The sequence below is a fragment of the Mycteria americana genome, chromosome 6, assembly GCF_035582795.1.
Source record: "Mycteria americana isolate JAX WOST 10 ecotype Jacksonville Zoo and Gardens chromosome 6, USCA_MyAme_1.0, whole genome shotgun sequence".
NCBI lineage: Eukaryota > Metazoa > Chordata > Aves > Ciconiiformes > Ciconiidae > Mycteria > Mycteria americana.
Genome location: NC_134370.1, coordinates 12,612,387 through 12,624,466, shown reverse-complemented (window position 1 = coordinate 12,624,466; position 12,080 = coordinate 12,612,387). Strand labels below are relative to the sequence as shown.

At 38.9% G+C, this 12,080-nt stretch overlaps 1 protein-coding gene across 7 annotated transcripts in view; it reads left to right on the top strand.

Annotated features, from left to right (window-relative positions):
* ADD3 (adducin 3) overlaps positions 1-12,080 on the top strand; it is a 101,702-nt gene that overhangs the window by 20,719 nt on the left and 68,903 nt on the right. Inside the window, exon 2 of one of the 7 annotated variants that reach the window (XM_075504572.1) lies at positions 4,884-5,001. The exons of 4 other annotated variants lie outside the window; for them this stretch is intronic. The gene's annotated coding sequence lies outside the window, so the exon portion shown is untranslated. Of the gene's footprint in view, positions 1-4,869; positions 5,036-12,080 lie in introns of those variants that run through there. 2 more of the 7 variants (XM_075504574.1, XM_075504573.1) reach the window with 2 other exon arrangements.

Sequence of the window (12,080 nt, the reverse complement as noted above, 5' to 3'; positions counted from 1 at the left end):
TGGCAGTGTTGTAGAAGCAGCATATAAAAGTGACTATTTTGTTTCTTGAGTTTAACAGTTTTAGCAGCGGGAGCAAGTGAGTTGCAAAGAATAGTAAGGGCTTGTGTAAATTAACTGAGGTGCACATGCTCAGGAAGTCTTACGCTTCTGTAGTACTGTTTTATTTTAGACCTGGACTTGGATTAATTCTGCTGGACTTTGACATATATCTCATGCAGTTTTGCATTACCACTTTATGTAGCACTCTGCTTGATCAGTGCATATTTTCTTCCCTTCTTTTAAGTAATTTTTGTTGAAGGGATCAAAGTGTGTACAATAAATGCCCTTAGCCAAAGTTGAGGATCTTGTTAGAAAGGTGGCTACTGAGAGGTGAGGAGGGGGATGGTGTGGTTTGTTTTAACTTTGCAAGAGCTGGGAGGGGGAATCGAAACCCAATGAGGTCTCATCCTTCCTTTCTTGAGGGAGGAACATATAAAACTAAACAGCATCCTTTTTGCATAGCAATAATTTACATTTGTACTGTTCTAACTGTACACTTGAGTATCATTTCAACTTACGGTTTTGAAGGAGGAAAAACAATCTCTTCCCGAAAGGGCTTTGCTAGAAGTGTGCTGGAGGAACCTGTGGAAGTGAGTCAGTTTGACTAAGTTGCAAATAGTGTTCCGTCTTAACTGAGAAAAAAGAAAAACACCTTGATTTCTGAAGGGGAAAGAAAGGTTAACTGGTCATGTTCTTATACCCTGATAACTGCTATTTTCGAGAAAGCTTGACCTGTGTATTGTGACATTAAGTTTCTTCCAGAGTGGAAAAGTAAGAATTTCCTTTTGCTTTTGGTGGCAAAACAAGTTAAACTGAGCAATCTTCTCAAGCTTTGCGTGGTCCAGGCATTCATCAAAGTAGGGATTTGTTTTCTGAATTTAAGTAAATTTGGGTATTGTTCTTGTTTACATCTTCTGTGAGCTGACTGTAACACTTACGTATAGTTTTAATGGTCCTGGGTGTGGTTTTTTTTTTCTTTTCCCCTTTGGAAAGCTGGAATCCCTATGGTGAATGACAAACAAGGATTGTATCAGTAAACTTTGCTATAGTAGCAATTGCAGCAATATCTGACAGGATCTGTCTTTTGTCTCAATGTGGTGATCCAACTGGGCAAAACTGTGCAGCAGCAGTATTTTCACTGGACTGACCCCTAAATCTATTCCATTTATCTATCATTTAAGAAGCTGTGCATTTATTTTCCTGTATTGTTATTTTTATAGAATTTCTTTATACCTTAAAACTAGCATAATCTCAACATGAAATTTAGTATCTTGTGTTTTACTTGTAAGTGGCAAAAGATCTTAGAAAGCAAAGCCGGGTGGGGGGGGAAGACTGCTGTGCCATACAGCAGATAGACATTCTTGTTGCATTTATACCTGAAATAGCTACTGTCATCACGTAGCTACTGCAATTGTTCCTTACTGAGTTCTTTTCCAACTGATAGCCTAAATTTCTTGAGTTGTGAAACTGTCTCATTAAACGCCTAATCTCCCCTTAATAACATTGTCTTGAAATGTGTTTTAACACATGCTGAAATTTGGCTTTATAGCACATGTTATAGCATAAGGAATTTCTCTAGTACCAGGCATGAAGAGGTCAGCAGTGGTTGCTGCTGCCTCCCTGGCATGTCTAACCTGGGCATTCTCATCTACTTCTACCTGTTCAGTTTTAGCCTGCCCTTTCATATGTCTCTCAATTTCTGGTTTGCTTGCTGTGTAAGAAAGGCATAGTCTGAAATGAAGAAAATCCTACCTGCTGAACATGCCTGGAGTGCATGTTAGGGACTCATTTCCATGGCAGGTGTTAGGAGGTTAGTTACTTGCCATGGGTATGCCTTTCTTCCTCTTGCCAAAGCGGTAAGTGCCCCTCAGCACAGGAATTTTTGAGTATAGCCTTCCTTTATGGACATTTTGAATACAAAAACAATCATGCTTTGCTTGAATGACAATAATGCAATAAACAGAGTATTATTGCTTCTAGTGTTTTTAGCAAGGTGATAAGCGGCAGCATTCTTCTGTTTGGGGAAATACGATTATTCATCTCTATTGGAATATCTTATAAGGTACTTTTTGTAAGGAAAGGTTTTGAAACTCAACAGGAAAAAAAGCTAAATATATATATCCCATTGAATACAGAATGGTATCTTACAGAAGTGTGTTCTTGCCAAAGACGAGATCAAAGTTATTTGATGTTTCCGCATTGTGTTTACAGCTAAAACCATCATTCTGATTTGCATTTGGAGTGATGCATGTGACAGGCCATTATCTGGATTATTCAATGTGTATAATTAGGCATTTACTTTCTTTTCCTTTCAGAGTATCTGTGCAGGGGTTTAAAAATTTGAAGTAATAATGATCTGTGCACTTTAATACAGCATTTGCATAATTAATTTGGGAGGTTGGTCAGAAGGATTTATTTTGAAGTTTTTGTGCCAAAAATAGGTTCCATTGATTTATACATAGAGATGAGTATTGATGTGCAGTCTGCAGTGGAATAGCATAGTGAACATCCTGGCCTGTGGTAACATATTCGGAATTTCAGGCCTGGGCTGTTATCTCTGGGCTGCTGGCCTTCAGGCAAGCACTTTTAGAAGTAGGTTCTTAACACTGATGTTTTGAGGTGCATTGGCATTTTCCTTTTGAAAAGGGGACAGCTGTGCAAAAAGAATTGTCCCTGTCCAAACCAATGCAGCACACATGCAAACCGAGGAGCGTTCTCTCTGGAGCCGAAATTAGCCTCACTCAAACACCTGTATTGAAAGTGCTTTAGAAAGATTTTATTTTCAATTCATGGTCCAGTTCTTTTTGCATGTAAAAGAGACCTGGATTTATTTGGAAATGTGAATTTAAGATAACTTTTTTCTTTAAAACCCTGTATATACCAGAGAGAAACTGTCTTGCTGTGTTATGAGAATAATGGGAAAGAAGACTTGTTTTGCCTCTTGCAGACACATACGCATGTGCAACCTCCATTGCTAAGCAGTGGGTTATATGGCTGGTTGGTAGAAGGAATGTTTCATTTCAAAGTTTTGGAAGTGCACCATGTACTTCTGAAGTTTTAAATTCTCCAAAGAATTCTGATTATTTTGGCCTGGAGGAACCAATCTTGTGGAGTTCCCTGGCGTAGCTGCCCTTTGGGTCTGTCTGCGTCCTGAGTGCGATCCCTGCGTGTGGGGTGCAGCGCTGGCTGGGGAGAGCATCCGAAGCAGCCCCGTGCCTTCAGCCCCACTGGCAGGGAGGCCTGGAGGACCCTCTCCGAAGTCCAGTACTTATTGTGGCAGGGAAACCCACTTGGGGTTCATGATGCGGAAAATCCTGAAAATCAGCACCTTTGACCTGGCCCCCTTTGAGTCCTTGGAAAGAAAGAAATGTTTGCTGCCTCACTGGTTAAAAACTTCTTTTCCCTCTGAAAGAGGAACCATGAGATGTGGACAGTCAGATTTTTTAAAAAGTCGTAGGGGAACTGCAGCATACATGAACAAGCAGACTATATTAAGTGCCAGCTGTATTATAGGTTATTTTTAGTGTCTCTTCCTGCACTGTTGTTGAGAGGAGTAGGCTGGTTCTGGTGGTGAGCAGGTGTGCATCTTGCTTACATATCTGTGCTTTCCCTCCTCGAATAGATGGATGTGCCTTGCCAGCAAGGTTGCTAGTTAAATTGCTAGTTCAGGATGCTCAAGATTCAATTCCTTAATCAGTTTGGAGGGATTTTGCTTCATGTGTCTTCTGCAGCTCATGCTGGTTGCTACAGAAGCAGCACAAACCCAGAAATTTTGTTCCCTCAGATTTGCCCTGTTTCCTTAGAAACTGATTTCATACCTTAAATTTCATACCTTAACTGTGGACTAAGAATCAAGTCGCTTCACATTCTCTCTGTTAGAAACATGTAAAATCAAATTGATGTACACTAAGTACAAAGATATTGGTCCTCACTTCTTTGCAGATTCTTCTCTTCTCTGCAGTGAATCTTCTCTTACTGGTCATTATCCAACTCGGATGCTCTAGAGAACGGAGCCCATTAGGCTGTGATTGCTATTCCTTTGATTAAGCTGCGAGGAGTTGTCATTGGTGGAAGTAAAACTTATTTTTAGTAGCTTGCATGAAACGTTCAGCTTGTGTCTCAAGAAAAGGAGGTTCAGTTGCCTAATTGATTATTGTCCGTGTCTTCACTTCTAAAAGAAAAGATATTACAAATTCTGGGGAAAATCTGAACAGCTTGAAATCACATAAAGGGGGGGAAAAAGTCCTTGTTAGTGGGAGTATTGCTCAACTGGTAACAGGTCTCCTGGGGTTTTGTTTCTGATAAATTGGCAATGCTTCCCTAAAGCAGAGATGTGTTGCATCTTCACTATGCTTCAGCTAATTTTAATGACAAAATGTGTTTATTCATATTGATGGTCCTTTGTGGGTTTTGGAGATGAGGAGACAAAAAACTGGGAAGGGATAATGTTGAATTCAGTCTAGAAACTGGCAACTACAAATGCAAGGAAGCAGAATGTTTGGTTTTGTTAACATTGCATTAAGTCCTCATTTCATAGATGTGGAAGAGGTAAATGTTGGCAAGGGAAGTGTTTCTGCCCCAGCTTTGTCTCCTTAATTATTCTGGTCCAAGCATTTGTGTGGCCACAGAGCTTTATGCAAAATCTATTTTGCATTATTTTATATATGGTGGTATTTGGGTGAGTTATTTCAGTAGTTATTTTTTTCACCTGGACATGTTCAATTACATTTTTAATTCATGATTATCTTTATACTGTATATTTCCTCCTCTAATGAATTTACTGTGGTTGTGGTATGCAGCCTCCCGCATATCTGTGCTTGAACTTCTACTCCTTGGTATTCCAGAAGAGCCGTTGAAGAAACATGAAGATACTTGATATGATCGTTAAAAATCATTACGCCTCTGAAGTGTCACTTATTTGAATTAAATTCAGAGATTCAACCTGAAAATAAACAACAGCAGGTAGTTCTCTTTAAGTAATCATCTCTCTAGAAAGGTATTTTTCTTCTAGTACCTGTTTTCTAATTTATGTTACAGTATGGTTGTACATTGGCTTTTTTCCCTTATCACAGGTATTGAATTAGCTCCTTAAACTGAATTAAATTTTAAAATTAATCGGATGGTTGGGTCAAGTATCACAAAGCATCGGGAACCTTCAATTCCTAATTAAAAAGTTAGCTGCATGTCATGCGTTGCTCATTGCTTTCATTAATTTTCTCTGTAACAAAGGGGCCAATCTGGCTTTCATTGAAACTTGATGCAGATTTCTGGTGCGTGTCAAGTGGAGCAAAGTAAAGCTGCAAAACAGCTTTTAATGATAAGCTATAGTTGACTACCTTTGATCGAAAGATAGTGTGCCTTGAAAAACAGGGTTATAAAGTGCACTAAAAGGGAAGCATTATACAGCAGCTCGGATAAAACCAGATAAAAGTAGGTGGGTTTTAAAAACATGTGGTTGAAAGTAAAAACCAGTTTGAGGTAGTTGCCTGTCTTCTGCACTTCGCACTTCTTCTGCCAGTCTTCCTCAGCACTTTTGTATCCGCAGTGGTGGTGGTGGTGGCGGGGGGGATCACAGCATGGACATTTTGACAAAAAATGGATGAACAGAGATGCAGTAGTCCTGCGCTATCAGCGAGCTATCGGGGGAGGGATACCATCAAAATGGGTATGACTTCAAAAATAAAAGTTTGTCTATGTTCCTTTTAAAATTTGTCTCTGATTTTTAGTTTGGCAATAATTCATTTTATTTGCAAGAATGTAACTTTTACTGTCTAAGTAAACACTTTGATGGATTAGGACAGTAGCAATTGTACCATACATGAACTTTTGTTCTGTTTGTAAGGGCTTTTGTGAAGAGAAGGTGAAAACTGAGGGGAAAGATAGTAATTTATCTTTTTTTAAGAATAAAAAAAAAGGCAGCACTAGAAAATGGTAAATGAAGAAGTTATATGACCTCAGTAGAGCTCACAAGGAAGATTGTGCAAGCTCCCCAGAGGGCACAGTAATTTTTTTGAGAAAATAAGAACTTGGAAAATAACTGTGCAGACAAGACGGGAAGATAGTAAGGGGATCTTCTTTGTTCATGAACAAATTTAACTTTCTTCTTAGTAAAGTAAATACAGTCCAGATGGCTGGAAAGTACAAGATGCTCCCAGGGGTTAGGGTGGAGGTTGGATGAATTAAGCTTTGTAGAAGTCAAAAGTGAGTAAGTGAGATACAGAGGTGGTTTGGGGGGGGGGGGGGGGAGGGGAGGGAAGGAGGAAGTGTAGTTGGTTTCTATTCTTTCTCAGGTTTGGGGGCTGGATTGAGCCTTTCATGAGAGTAATTAAATTAAAGAATATGAAGAGGCAAAGTTTCTGTTTATAACATCAGAATAAAGTTGGAAAAATACCGATAAAAACCTGTTTTTTCTCTCACCAATGGAGTTGATCAGTTTGTAAACAAATCATAATCTTAACTTCCAAATACAGCTTGTTTCAATAAATAAGGGTTTTGGTACTTTGTAGCTGAGGAAAAATATTTAAAGATCTGTATGTGCACTGATGATTATTAGTTTTGCAGCAATACTGGTGACATGAATCCAGCTATGGCTTTATCCATAAATTAATAGTGGAAGAAAATAGTACCATACATTTGAAGTTTATGTTGTGAAATGTCTTCTAATCATCTGTCGTCAGGCACAGAGACTCCTCATGGGAGGCTGTGCTGTGCCTTGATAGCAATTGAGGCAATTACCCCAGTCGCATTGGGAGCATGGGGAAAATCCTCTCCAGCCCCTTGAAACTTCATCTGCAGGGCTTCCTTTTTATTTCCATTCTTCCCTTCTCATTTTCAGGCATGGTATTAGGCAAGTTTGGACAGTCTCTGAGAGATGCAGAATGCCAGTAACCTTGCTGGAAATGCTCAGAAGTAATGTTGCTGAAGTAGAATGGGAGTAATGCTTCAGCTTCATAATGGAAAGAGAAAACTGTGTGCTAGAGCAGGTGTAGAGGTGCTGTAGATTTGATGGCTTAGAAATAAAAACAACATAGGGAAAGATGAGATTAGAAAGGAATCAATGGCTGCTCAGGTGGTTGAAGCATCAAGTTAGCAAGCGTCACTTCTTGGTAAAAACATCCTGAATAGTCATTTTTTAGGAGTGATGTGGCAAAGACAGTCTGCAAAAAAACATGCTGTGAAATGAAATGTAGTGTGAGAATGTGCTAGATCTTATTGTTACTTTATATGGAAAAGTATGGAAAGATTCTTTATGAAACTTGCCTTGTTTTTTATCCTCAGGCAGACCACTATTGGTATACCAGTACTACAACTGCCAATGTTTAAGTATATTTTTTACATGCAAGTCTAATGAGAATGGCGTATCACATGTACATACCTGAGTGAGTTGGGAAGCTGGTCTTGTTTCCTTGTGCGAGAGATGGAGCCCAAGGGAGCAGAAGTCTTGCTCCCTGAAGTGCTGATTCCATTCATGAAACTTTGATACTGTAGTGGGTGTGTTGAGCAGAGTAGGAGGTAGATGGTCTGCACCAAGAAGTTGGTGCAGAAGCACCAAGAAGTTGCTTCTGATTATGAATTTGAGGTGATTAAAAATATAAAAATGTTCTCTCGTGGATGTCAAATTGAGGGGGGAAAAAAGAGGGCTAGATAGGTGCAGAGCCATTTCCTAGTGGTGAACTAGTGTATTTGTGATTTATAGGAGGTTAGCCAAAGCAATGCTTATGGGCAATTCTCATGCAAAGAGCACACACAGTAATGGAAGAGGAGGACTGGGCCAAAGATGAAGTGTTGTATGTGCAGGGGATGGTGCTGAAAACTGAATGCAGAAGTAGGAGCAAAGCACAAAAGGAGGGAGCTGCAACAGGTGGAGGGTGAGATTTCTTACAGCCAGTTGGCATTTTTGAATGAGTATGTGTTGCTGAGGGTGGGATCCCGTAAACCGCTAGGTAGGAGTGGTTGAAGGGATGGTTTCTGGTGAGAACCTGAGAGCAACTTTTAAAATGTGGAGTGAGTATGACATGTTAGTAGGTGAAATCTGATGACAGTAATGAGATTGTAGCAAAAGCTAATGAGTTGGAGTTAACACTGAAAGACTGGTAGAAAATGAGAGAGAGATTTCTTCTCGGGGATGAGAAAAAAGCAGGAAACCTGTGCTAACAAAAGGTGAGAATGGAGTCATGCTGGGCTTTCGCATTTCCTTTTCTTTTTAAAAAGGAATGTAAGTGTGTGGGTTTTTTTTTTTTTTTCTTCTTCCAGTAGAGGTTCAAAGTCTGAAGAGTCTGAATACCAGAATGTATGTGGAGTGCAGCAAAAAAAGTAGAGGGGGGGGGGGGGAAGATTAAGATGCAAGTCAGGAACATTAAATAGCAGCTGGAAAATGCTAGGTGTGTTTTTGTTCACAATTACCCAAACCTTGGACAGAGCTTGAAAATTATTTTGCTTAAACGTATTGTGTGTAGCTTTAACATATGCTTTTTCATTTTTCATAATGAAGGCTAAAGGAGCACTGTCCACCTCCCCTTGACAGGCTTTTTGAATCCACCCCACCCTTAGCACTTGTATTTTGTCTGACTTGAAGTACTGTCACTGAAAGAGATGCAATATATTAACAAATATGAATGAATACAGCTTGACTAATGCTGATCTCAGTAGGGACTTCACCTCATTTTAAGGGGGCGAGGACAGCAGAAGTATGTAATGCTGAAATTATTTTCCTAAGGCCAGTTAGGATGCCTGTTGCAGAACTGTAGCCAGCATCTGTATCCTTAAGGCCATTCAGGTGACTTCTGAAACTGCCATTTCCCACTGCTTGGACTATACTTATATGAAAATTTAATAATGCAGTACTTAAAATACCCTACCTGAAAATATTTTTACAGTCTTGCTGAGAAACAGTTAGGAATTGGAGTAGATACCAGATAGCAGCTATATTCTTTACAACCCTGAATTGTTGAGCATTGAGCCTTTAGTAGTGGGATTTATCAGATGACAAAGGTAAGTGTGAATTAGCATCTTCATTTTCATATGTATTTAGTTCAGCCAGAAGTCATAATTAAAGCTTTTGAGAGATTCTGCAGTAGCTTTGACATGTAACATTTTTCTAAAATCAATCTCTGCTTCCTTATCAACACCAAAGCTTCCACTGATTGTAGTGCCAATTCAACTTGAGTTTGAATGTTACGTAGACTCTGCCCAGTAGTTTCTTGCCATTCTGAACATGCATCTTGGTGCAGCGGCTGTAGGAAAAATAAAAATGAACAGTGAATTTTAAAGAAAACCAGCAAATCATTTCTTGTGTAGCTCGATATTACTGTGTTGTAATTGTGGAAATGTGGTGTGCTCTAACTACTGCCTTGCCTTACAGTCTGCAGAGTTTGGGTAGTTCTCTGTAGCATCACCAGTAAGATTAAATTGAAAAGCTTTTGGTGCATGTTTTTCTCTAGGATGCTGACAGTAATAAAAATTAAGAATAGTTTTTGAGTAGTCTTCTAAATCTCAGCACAGACTTTGGCATATCATGCCAAAGTGGTTTTTGGTTATCTAGTTAAGATAATAACTGGAAAAATGATTTTTGCTGTACTATTTGTAAATAAACCAAGCTGCATCTTTGTATAGTTTATGTTTAGATCTTCAGCATCATCTAAAAAGAGGGGAGGGTTCATATGTTTGTAACTTTAGAAAAGTTGAATTTTCCAAGACCAAAAGCGTGCTGTGACGAAAGGTCAGCGCTTTGAGAGTTCAGTGTGCATCTCTTTGAAAGAAAAGATCAAGGGATGCAATAGTTCAAATAAAGCCTAGCTTGAAATTTTTAGCTTCCTGTTCAGTAACTCCTGGTAAATGGTTTTGTATGTGACAATATTATGTGAGACTTGCAATGGCTATTTTATAATTTATCATCTTGGAAGATTACAGTACAGTGTAGACACGTTTCATTTATAATGGTGACCTCATCCTCCACTGTGCCATTGGGGTGAGTTTGTTGTCAAAGCCTTGTGGTCCTGTTTGTCCGCACGTGGGACACCAGAGCCATATCCCATCCTCCTTTTTGAAGAGCATGGAAGATTTTTCCATATTCCCTCCTAAAAGGGGAATTCCAAAATTTCAAATCTTCTAATTGTAAGAGTGGTTTCCTTGACTACCAGAGTAATAATCCCTCTGCCATAGATTGTAAACACCCTCCCACACAAGCAAAGTCTTTTAATGTCTCTATCTGAAGTTAAGATATTTGTCTGTCTTCTCTACCATGCAAAATTCTTGACTTGTTTGGCACACTAACTCCATAAAGCTTTGTCTTTCATGGGTTTTGTTTGTTTTGGTGTTTTCCTTCTGAAAATGATTTGGTCTCTTTGTAGCACATTTCAGTTTTGTTCTGTTTTTATTACTTGTTCCCCTTGCTTTCCTTCAGCTGCAATGGAGAGAATTAAGTACAGTCGTAGCTCTGATTAAAATCTTGGCTTAATTAAGTTGCAAATTTGCAATGACAGATATTTGTCAGAGCGCCGATGATTAGTACCTTTTAGCATTCCTGGTGCCTTTCTGAATTCTGACAATACTCTGTTTTTACTGTTGCTTATGTTCATTTCTTCTCTTTTTCTCTCTTTGCAATATAAAGCTCACACAAGGTGTAAATTTGCTTTCTCCATGACAGTGACTTGTTAATTAGCTGTCAAGAAAATTAAATCCGTTTGTAAGGCCTGTCTTGCCTTTCCCTTGGGGTATCTCTGATACTTGGTCTCCTCATACAGGATCTGAAGGCTGATAGACCGTGAGTACTAGGAGTGCCATTGCCCATACTGATATACCAACATTGCCAGCTTCCTTTGGGGGAATTCATAGTGTCAGTTGGCATTGCTCAAATAATAATCCGAAGCGGAGAAACTGGGGAGGAAATCTATTCATTAGACTAATGTGGGGGATGTTGTATAAGGTACAAGGGGTATACTACCAGTAGTACTGCTTTTTCTTCCACTCGACAAATTGAGTAACAACCCATGTTTTTGTGCCAGTGCTCCTTACTAGCGTCACCTGTCTTACTGTCAGGGAATGCTGCAGGACTGAGTCTTGTTACTGATACACTGAGTTATGGTTGGGGCTAGGGGTCTGTTTCTAGTTGATAGGGATGCTAACAGTGTTTTGGGAAAATCCAATGAATAAGTAGAAATCGCAGTAGAAAAATAAATTTGTATTAGACAAAGATGCTCGATAATTAAACAGAAGTTCTCTATCTCTCTAATCCTCAGGAAATATATTCTTGTAAAGCCTCTCAGGTGCTGAGTTTTACTAAAGATATCTTGTGGCCCTGGTATGACACTTCTGTATCCTATTATGTCATCTATTTTGTATGCTGAGCACTGAGAGTGGAAAAGATGGAAACATGGTTAGATTGTCAGTTGTTTCCAATGAAGAAATCTCCGTTTGGTGGAACTGTTTGCATTCCTGTGGTCAGTGGTATAAGGAAATACCATGTTATGAAAAATTCCCAATTGTTTCCTTAAGGGCTCTTAGAATTGCACAATCTTTTGATGGTTTTGTTTGTTAAAAAAAGAAATTACTTACCAGCTCTTCAGTTTGGAACTCAAAATTCTCTTAAATATTTAATAGGGCTTTGCTTTTTATACTCAAGGTTTGGATTCAAACCAGAAGTGTATTTTCCTAATATATGCTGATCAGCCATTATAATATGAATAGTTGAAGATGACTATATTTTCATTCCAGGAGGTGTTTCTTTGGGATAACCCATCAGTTCCTTGACTATCAGTCATTGTGATTACTCCTAGTTTCTGGATGCAGCTCTAAAATGTCGCTTCTCTGAGTGGGGGAAAGCTAGCTCTCAAATAACCAAGTGGCTTTTGCACTTTAGTTCTCAAGAAGAGAAACAATATCTCTGACGCACAAATCCTTTTGTCTTACAGGCTGAAACCCTCATTTAATATTTAATTTGTACTTGTATTTTCAATATCCTGTTAGGATTTGTGTAATATGTTTGATTTCTGACATATGCATTAATTCAGATATGTTCCAATTTTTTTTGAAGCTGCTCATAT